This window comes from Coregonus lavaretus, assembly GCF_964263955.1.
Source record: "Coregonus lavaretus genome assembly, chromosome: 23".
NCBI classification, from domain to species: domain Eukaryota; kingdom Metazoa; phylum Chordata; class Actinopteri; order Salmoniformes; family Salmonidae; genus Coregonus; species Coregonus lavaretus.
In genome coordinates, this window is record NC_140010.1 from 36720421 (window position 1) to 36731421 (window position 11001).

Sequence of the window (11001 nt, forward strand, 5' to 3'; positions counted from 1 at the left end):
GATGTTAGTTCAGATAAATTCAGCAAGATGTTGCCTTAACTTTACTCTTCTTTAAGTCACCACAGAGAGAGAGAGAGAGAGAGAGAGAGAGAGAGAGAGAGAGAGAGAGAGAGAGAGAGAGAGAGAGAGAGAGAGAGAGAGAGAGAGAGAGAGAGAGAGAGAGAGAGAGAGAGAGAGAGAAGAGAGAGAGAGAGAGAGAGAGAGAGAGAGAGAGAGAGAGAGAGAGAGAGAGAGAGAGAGAGAGAGAGAGAGAGGGAGAAGAGAGAGAGAGAGAGAGAGAGAGAGACGGGGTTAGCTTACCATTTGAAGTATTTTATTAGGCCTATGTGGTCTAAAAAGGAAAACACAATCATGAGGATCCACTTTTATAGACAATATACCGACGCACAACAAACCAACCCTCGCAATATCAACTGGAATCACATGGGTCTATTCCTGAACTTTTTGTTGAAAAAAATATTTGAATGCGAAGCTGTCACTGGCAAACATGGTTACAGACCCAACACAATTATATAGTACATGAGCTAATTATAATACACAAAGTAAGCAAAACAATTAAATGTATAATTCCAACATTACCTAAAATTATAAGATACTAATGAGATAGACATATATAAGCAATATAACAATTGAGATGTACAAACTATGGCACAAGGGAACGATGAGCGGATAAGAGGCAAGCCATAATTGTGAGTAAGACATTAATGAGCGAGCCAAGACAGACGCAGTCAATATGCCTATTTGTTCAGCACTTTTGAAATGGACAGCAACAGAATTCAGAACATGGGCCGCTCTTACAGTATTCTCCCTGTATACCAAGTCAGAACCGTAGGATAAATAACGGGGACATATAAGCAGACATTGAAAGCTCTTACAATATTCGATGATTACTTTTCTCTAAAACAGGCTATAGGCTACATGTGCACCACCAAGTCAGAACACTAGGCTAAATTCTGAGGGGGAGACACATGGGCTACTAACAGCTTACTACACAACATACAGGTGGTGCGGCAGTCCTTCTTGTTGGCAAACTTTGTCATCAAACTTTGTCATCAATGTCTGGCATTTTCTGGATTTATGGTCCTTTCAAGACAACTGGGAACTCATAAAAAAACGAGGTTGAATCATGACGTCAGTGATCTTCAGGTCGGAAAGTCGGAGCTCTAGAAAGAGGCCCGAATTCCTGACTTGGAATTCCGAGTTGGATGACCGTTCAAAGCGTATTTTTCCAGTCGGAGCATGTTTTTTTCCCAAGTTCCCAGTTGTCTTGAACGCACTGAAGTCGGAAGTCAGAGATTTCCCAGGTCTGAGTTCCCAGTTGTTTTGAACTCTGCAGAAGTCCTGCTGGATTGACAGCATGGCGAATGTATTCAACCTTTACTGGCCCATGGTATTGCGTGTGAATGTTTATCCTTTTAAGCTTGGAAAAGAGACCCTTTCAGACAGATGTTTTAAATCCTTAAACCCAGACTTGGACCACACACCCTCTCCACCAAATAGCAGGCAGGGGAGAGCAAAATAGTGATTGCTTTGCAATGCTTGCAGTTAGCCACTGATTCTTTCTAAATCACTCATTGTTGAATTTACGATTTCCGACTTGTTGTATAATGTCCAATGTGACGTAGTGTCCCCATAAGTGACAGAAAACTGAGCCAATCACTGCGCAACTATAGAAAAGATTACCAACGCCTATGCTCTGTGCTTTCAGAAAGCACTGAGCTAGGCTGAAACACCTGCATTTTGGAGCTGCCTTACTCAAGAAATAGACCATGTTTGTATGCGGCTTTATTAAGTAAAGGATATATATATATTTTTTTTTACATTGTTTGCAAACTGATATGTAACACGAATTCATGCCAAAATAACATGCAAAACAGGCCAATATATATATATATATATATATATATATATATATATATATATATTTTGCTAAACAGGTGGGGCTCAAAACACTCCACTGGAAGGAAAGTGGGTAGAGTTGTGATGTAACTCTTGATTTACAAGTCCTCCTCCAGATCATAAGTGCAATGTTAAGCGCTTACAAATATTGGACGAATTAGATTTTTAGATTTATTATTTTTGCAGGACGTAACATATCATACGAAATTGATTAAGTTGTACACAACTGTGCACAATTTTCGGGGACCTGTTTTGGCTCGTGAACGCTACTTTCAAAAACTACTGGCTGAAATTATACAAACCTCTGTAGCATCACTTTAATAAAAATTACTGTTATGAAACAGAATAAAATCATTGAAAGTACAGTCAGTAGTATAATAGATCACATCTGCATACTGCAGGTGCATCACATGATGTACCATAAAAACGTAAACCTGTTATGCATTGAATCACAATCCATCAAACCTTCTGGAAAGTTTTCACAGTCAGATGAAAGTCCAGATCAGGTTGCTGCGCAAAAATGATGTCATAGAGCTAGAAGAGAGAATATATTACCTAATGTTAAACTCATCTGATCCATATCTTATTCCAACAGAAATAATATTATTATAATAAATAAGTCATATTCAGTGGAACTAAATATAAACCATATACATACTGTACATTGCTACCAGGGATATACACTGAAGAGAAATATAAACGGAACCTGTAAAGTATTGGTCCCATGCTTCATGAGGACCAATACTTTACTTTTTTCCGAATGGCGCAGTGGTCTAAGGCACTGCATTGCAGTGCTAGCTGTGCCACTAGAGATCCTGGTTCGAATCCAGGCTCTGTCGTAGCCGGCCGCGACCGGGAGACGCATGGGGCGGCGCACAATTGGCCCAGGGTAGGGGAGGGAATGGCTGGCAGGGATGTAGCTCAGTTGGTAGAGCATGGCGTTTGCAACGCCACGGTTGTGGGTTCGATTCCCATGGGGGGCCAGTATTTTTTTTTTAAATGAAGTATGCACTCACTAACTGTAAGTCGCTCTGGATAAGAACGTCTGCTAAATGACTAAAATGTAAAATGTAAATAAAAGATCCCTGAAATTTTCCATACGCACAAAAAGCTAATTTATCTCAAATTTTGTGCACAAATTTGTTTACATCCCTGTTAGTGAGCATTTCTCCTTTGCCAAGATAATCCATCCACCTGACAGGTGTGGCATGTTAAGAAGCTGATTAAACAGCATGATCATTACAAAGGTGCACCTTGTGCTGGGGACAATAAAAGGCCACTCTAAAATGTGCAGTTTTGTCACACAACACAATGCCACAGATGTCTCAGGTTTTGAGGGAGCGCGTGCAATTGGCATGCTGATTGCAGGAATGCCCACCAGAGCTGTTGCCAGAGAATGTAATGTTAATTTCTCTACCATAAGCCACCTCCAACGCCGTTTTAGAGAATTTGGCAGCACGTCCAACCGGCCTCAGAACCGCAGACCACATGTATGGTGTCGTGTGGGCGAGCAGTTTGCTGATGACAACATTGTGAACAGAGTGCCTCATGGTAGCAGTGGGGTTATGGTATGGGCAGGCGTAAGCTACAGACAACGAACACAATTGCATTTTATCTATGGCAATTTGAATGCACAGAAATACCATGACGAGATCCTGAGGCCCATTGTGAGGCTCATTTGTTAATGTATCTGTGACCAACAAACGCATATCTGTTTTCCCAGTCATCTGAAATCCGTAGATCAGGGCCTAATGAATTTATTTCAACTGACTGATTTCCTCATATGAACTGTAACTGATATGAACTGAAATTGTTGCATGTTGCGTTTATATTTTTGTTCAGTATAGATGCATGACTGTTAGGGTTGAATTAAGAAAACAAGAAGACCAACATGATTGCATAAGGAAACGTTACCTGACTCAAGACAGGATCAAATATAGTCTCATTTAGCTCCTGATAAGAAGTGACAGCTGTTCGAAGAATTGCAACACCTATTAGGGCAAGAGTATTAGATTCATTCAGTATATAAATACAATTATTAAAGTATAAAGTATGTACTTTATGCTTATATACCCACCACTTGTCGGTGCTTCAGTATCAAAAGGTGGGTCCACGTATGGGGTAGTAGGAGCAGGAGTTGTTGTCACCTGTGTTGTGCTGTTCATTTGTCCCATTGAAGGTGTTGGAGCTGATGGGAAACATATTGACATTAAGTTGTATCTCATTAGCCTAAAATCCAGACTTGCTTTATGCTAACATTCCACTCCTTGTACTCAGCATCATTATGGAAAACATTACAAAATTACAAGGAGTGGAATGTTAGCCCAAATAGACTGGTACCCAGTCTAGTATCTCATATCTACTGTATGATCACGACCAGCAATAAAAAAGTTGTTTCCACAGTAGTCATCACACTTTTCTACTTTTTCTATTATTTTAAATATCACAAACAAAATTACCCAGATTCAATTATCTGATTTGTTCTGTTGCATTGTTCTATTCTTTTCCACCCATAATAAATCATTTTGACTTACTCATGATGCACACTACTTATGACTAGAAGACACACTGACTATTCCATGTCTTCACTGATGTCTGGGTTTGGTCATGCTTTAGCAATCATTGTCCTCTGGACTAAAGGTCTCACACACCTTTATTTTGATCATAAACACCAAAAAAATATTAAATGGATAACTTACCAAAGGTTTGCCCTGCAGACAATGCAAAACATCCACCACAAAATAATAGGAACAGCATTATGTTGTTTCAGATGACAGAACAGACTGAGCTCTGGTGTGACAAGATTCAGTTCAGCGAGTCCGTCTGACAATCTTTGTTCGGCACGAGGAAGTGGTCCCCGCTTTTCTTTGTGGGAGGGAGTTGCCTTTTGAACAATGCCCAGGTTTTCAAAGAAATCATTTGTGGCACAATTGATTTCAGCCAAAAGGTCGGGCAGCCTCTTCTTGAACCCATTTGAAAAACTATGAGGAAGTTGTTTCAAATATCAGACACACCATTTTTTTTAAACCCCCTTTTGTCTCATCGCTGCAACTCCCCAACGGGCTCGGGAGGCGAAGGTCAAGTCATGCGTCCTCCAAAACATGACCCACCAAACCGTGCTTCTTAACACCCGCCTGCTCAACCCGGAAGCCAGCTGCACCAATGTGTCGGAGGAAACACCGTCCAACTGACGACCGGTCAGCCTGCAGGCGCCCGGCCCACCACAAGGAGTTGCTATGAGTCATGTAAAGCCCCCCCGGCCAAACCCTCCCCTAACCTGGACGACGCTGGGCCAATTGTGCTCCGCCCTATGGGACTCCCGATCACGGCCGGTTGTGATACAGGTCGAACCCGGGTCTGTAGTGACGCCTCTAACACTGGGATGCAGTGCCTTAGACCGCTGCGCCACTCGGGAGGCCCTAGACACACCATTTTATATCAAGACCTCAACCAGTATGTTTTAAACAAAATAAGTTTATGTATCAACTAATTGATCATTCTGACAAGCAGCCATAGACAATAATTTAATATTGGGATATATCCAGAAACACACTGCCAGGAGTTGCCAGGAAATACAGAACAATTTGATGCACATTTACAATAAAATTATATAAAGGTTATCTGACAAATAGTCTGCGTAGCCATGATTAGCTGTTCAGGAGTCTTATGGCTTGGGGGTAGAAGCTGTTAAGAAGCCTTTTGGACCTAGACTTGGCGCTCCGGTACCGTTTGCCGTGCGGTAGCAGAGAGAACAGTCTATGAGTCTTTGACAATTTGGCTGGAGTCTTTGACAATTTTTAGGGCCTTCCTCTGACACTACCTGGTATAGAGGTCCTGGATGGGAGGAAGCTTGGCCTCAGTGATGTACTGGGCCGTACGCACTACCCTCTGTGGTGCCTTGCGGTCGGAGGCCGAGCAGTCGCAATACCAGGCGGTGATGCAACCAGTCAGGATGCTCTCGATGGTGCAGCTGTATAACTTTTTGAGGATCTGATGACCCATGCCAAATCTTTTCAGTCTCCTGAGGGGGAATAGGCGTTGTCGTGCCCTCTTCACGACTGTCTTGGTGTTTTTGGACCATGATAGTTTGTTGATGATGTGGACACCAAGGAACTTGAAGCTCTCAACCTGTTCCACTACAGCCCCGTCGATGAGAATGGAGGCGTGCTCAGTCCTCTTTTTCTTCCTGTAGTCCACAATCATCTTATATATCACTGCAAGTGGTTCCAGTTCAATCAAAAATAACATGCAAATCAATCAACACACCAAACCGTTGTTCAGTGCATTGAACAGTGACACACATTCTCACTCTTAACGGTAATACAGTAACATTAGCCCTTCAGTGTTGTGATGCAAAAATCCTAGCAAAATGCTGTCGGAAATATTATTTATCCTGATCAGACAGATTGTTTACATGAAAGATACATTGGAGATAATATTAGACAAGTACTTGAAACAATAGAACACTGAAAAATCTAGGAAACCAGGTCCGGTATTCATAGCAGATTTTGAAAAGGCTTCTGATAAAGTACGACTACAATTTATATATAAATGCCTGGACTATTTTAATTTAGGAGAATCTCTTATACAATGGGTTAAAGTTATGTATAGTAACTCTAGGTGTAAAATAATAACTAATGGCTACTTCTCAGAAAGTTTTAAACTGTCAATAGGAGTAAAACAAGGTTGTCTGCTGTCGGCATATCTATTTATTATGGCCATCGAAATGTTAGCTATTAAAACCAGATCCAACAATAATATAGAGGGGCTAGAAATCCAGGGCTTAAAAACAAAGGTGTCATTGTACGCTGATGACACAAATGTCCTCTTAAATCCGCAATCTGGATCCGTGCACAGCCTCATACAGGATCTAAATAATGATTCTAACCTCTCTGGATTACAACCGAACTATGATATGTGTACCATATTACGTATTGGAAAGCATTAAACCTCTCACTAAAAGCATCAGTCATACAAAAGTTATACTTAAACCCGAACTGGTTTTTCAGTAGATTATTAAGAAAGGCTCACTCCTTGTTCAAAAATTGCATTTTTCCCTTTATCCAGATTACAACCTCTCACTTTTAGTTAATTGAAAATGGAACCATTTTATATGCAAAACAACGCTTGATTCAAAAACATAGTTTTTCAATAAAAAATGTTATTTATATGGGGCATACAACCATCTCAGCTCTGCAGATTTTGCTACAAAGGGACAGAATCACTAGATCACTTATTTTGGTATTGCCCCTATGTAGCTTGTTTCTGGTCACAGGTTCAGGAATGGCTGAAAAATCACAACGTGTATCTAACATTAACCCTACACATAGTGCTGTTGGGATATTTGGAAAACCATAGTCAATCAATCAACAATATAACAATACTTTTAGTAAAAATATGTATCTTTAATTTACAATCTGTAGATACTATGTGATTAGACAGGTTCAGAATTTATGTGAAACATCACAGCAAAGTTGAAAAATATACAATATGGCACATGGAAATCATAATAGGGCGGTTTACGGAGATAGGTGGGATGGACTGAGAGTAGCTGAGGGGTGGGTTTAAAAGCTCATGTTCTATAATAGTTATGATTGAAAACACGATGTATAATGTATAAGTACTACCTATCTAGATGTAACGTATATGAAAATATCAATCTACTTTATTCTTGCTATGTAACTACTGTAAAAAAGAAAAGAAAAAAAAAGCCATGTATGTCAATGTACAGAATGTACACGTAACAACAAAATAACAAGCTGTAAAAACAAAGGGGGGTGCTATAAGTGATGCTGCCCTATGGTGGGGTTTCTCTATGGGCTCTTGCGCTTGCTGCGGCTGCTGATATAGCTGCTAGCGGAGCTGGGTGGACGGGAGTCCCGTGGAGAGGTGGTGAGCGGAGGGGATGTCACGGACAGCCCCAGGCCCAGCTTGTCATGACTCCCTCCGAAGCTGCCACCTCTCCTTGTTCGGGCAGGCTTCGGCGTTCGTCATCACCGGCCTTCTAGCCACTGCCGCTCCTCATCTCATCATTCCATTGGTTTTGTATTGTTCATTACACACACCTGGTTCATATTCCCTCATCAGTACCTGTATAAGTGTTCCCTCTGCCCCCTTGTCTTTGAGTGTGATTGTTTCTTGTGAGGAGAGTGAAGCTCGGTGGAGCTCCTTGTATTTTCCCGTGTGCCTTATAATATAATAATAATATGCCATTTAGCAGACGCTTTTATCCAAAGCGACTTACAGTCATGCATGCATACATTTTTTGTGTATGGGTGGTCCCGGGGATCGAACCCACTACCTTGGCGTTACAAGCGCCGTGCTCTACCAGCTGAGCTACAGAGGACCAGCCTTAGGTTTTTCCTTGTTCCTTTGCCTTGTTGGTTCCAGTGTGCCTGTTTTGCGCACTGGACTGTTTTGACGCATTACTGCGTAATTCTGTTTTCCGGAATAAATCCTGTTATTCTGTGATTTACACTCCTGCACCTGACTTCTTCAACTCACCCATCAGCTACAGAATCTTAAAGGAGGGAGACTGCACTGACGATGCCCTGGTGCTGCTGCTGACCTACAGTAAAATGACACAAATAAATAAAAAATAAATAAGAAAACGACATTTGTTTGTATAAAATATGGACATAAATGAATCAGTAGACATTATTGGAAACTTTGAGATTCAGAAAATCTTTATTGTCCCATACTGGGCAATTCCGGTGTTGCAGTCAAAAAACAACAGCCATACAAAAAAAAAAGGCCACAAAAGACAGCTAAACAGGAAAAACCTAAAAACAAGGCTTTGGGTTTGTCAAATGTGTCAAGGAGAAAAGGAGTGTAGCTTTGAGATAGACTCAGAGTTAGGAACATCTTTTGTTTTTTTACCCGTCTGCCCCTAAAAATGGCCACCGAGTATACAAAACATTAAGAACACATTTTACATTTTAGTCATTTAGCAGACGCTCTTATCCAGATCAACTTACAGTTAGTGAGTGCATACATTAAAAAAAATATGTTTTACTCATACAGGCCCCCCGTGGGAATCGAACCCACAACCCTGGCGTTGCAAGCGGCATGCTCTACCAACTGAGCTACACGGGAACACCTGCTCTATGTCCATGACATATACTGACCAGGTGAATCTAGGTGAAAGCTATGCTCCCTTATTGATGTCACTTGTTAAATCCACTTCAATCAGTGTAGATGAAGGGGAGGAGACAGGTTAAAGAAGGATTTTCATGCCTTGATATAATTGAGACATGGATTGTGTATATGTGCCATTCAGGGGGTGAATGGGCAAGACAGAAGATTTAAGTGCCTTTGAACGGGGTATGGTAGTAGGTGCCAGGCGCACCGGTTTTGTCAAGAACTGCAATGCTGCTGGGTTTTTCACGTGCAACACTTGCCCTTGTGTATCAAGAATGGTACACCAACTTAACACAACTGTGGGAAGCATTGGAGTCAACATGGGCCAGCATCCTGGAACGCTTTCGAAACCTTGTAGAGTCCATGCCCTGACGAATTGAGGCTGTTCTGAGGGGAAAAGGGGGCGTGCAACTCAATATTAGACCCCTGAGCTAGATTGACTGTGTTAAATACGCTGCATTCGTAAAGTATTCAGACCCCTTGACTTTTTCCACATTTTGTTACGTTACAGCCTTATTCTAAAATTGATTAAATAAATACAAATCCTCATCAATCTACACATGATACCTCATAATGACAAAGCGAAAACAGGTTTTTAGAAATGTTTGCAAATGTATTAAATGTATTAGACCTTTTGCTATGAGACTCAAAATTGAGCTCAGGTGCATCCTGTTTCCATTGATCATCCTTGAGATGTTTCTACAACTTGATTGGAGTCCACCTGTGGTGAATTCAATTGATTGGACATGATTTGGAAAGGCACACACCTGTCTATATAAAGGTCCATGTCAGTGCATGTCAGAGCAAAAACCAAGCCATGTGGTTGAAGGAATTGTCCGTAGAGCTCCGAGACAGGATTGTGTCGAGGCACAGATCTGGAGAAGGGTACTAAAACATTTCTGCAGTATTGAAGGTCCCCAAGAACACAGTGGCCTCCATCATTCTTAAATGGAAGAAGTTTGGAACCACCAAGACTCTTCCTAGAGCTGGCTGCCAGGCCAAACTGAGCAATCGGGGGAGAAGGGCCTTGGTCAGGAAGGTGACCAAGAACCCGATGGTCACTCTGACAGAGCTCCAGAGTTCCTCTGTGGAGATGGGAGAACATTTCAGAAGGACAACCATCTCTGCAGCACTCGACCAATCAGGCTTTTATGGTACAGTGTCCAGACAGAAGCCACTCCTCAGTAAAAGGCACATGACAGCCCACTTGGAGTTTGCCAAAAGGCGCCTAAAGGGCTCTCAGACCATGAGAAACAATATTCTCTGGTCTGATGAAACCAAGTTTGAACTCTTTGGCCTGAATGCCAAGCATCACGTCTGGAGGAAACCTGCCACCATCCCTATGGTAAAGCATGGTGGTGGCAGCAGCATCATGCTGTGGGGATGTTTTTGCTGGATATTGGCGGGAATAGGAACACGCTGTCGTAGACGTCGATCCAGAGCATCCCAAACTTGCTCAATGGGTGACATATCTGGTGAGTATGCAGGCCATGGAAGAACTGGGACATTTTCAGCTTCCAGGAATTCCAGGAATTGTGTACAGATCCTTGCGACATGGGGCCTTGCATTATCATGCTGAAACATGAGGTGATGGCAGCGGATGATGGCAGAATCTTGTCACGGTATCTCTGTGCATTAAAATTGCCATCGATAAAATGCAATTGTGTTTGTTGTCCGTAGCTTATGCCTGCCCATACCATAACCCCACTACCACCATGGGGCACTCTGTTCACAACGTTGACATCAGCAAACCTCTCGCCCACACAAAGCCATACACACTGTCTGCAATCTGCCCGGTACAGTTGAAACCCGGGATTCATCCATGAAGAGCACACTTCTCCAGCATGCCAGTGGCCATCGAAGGTGATAATTTGCCCACTGAAGTCGGTTACGATGCCGAACTGCAGTCAGGTCAAGACGACGAGCACGCAGATGAGCTTCCCTGAGACGGTTTCTGACAGT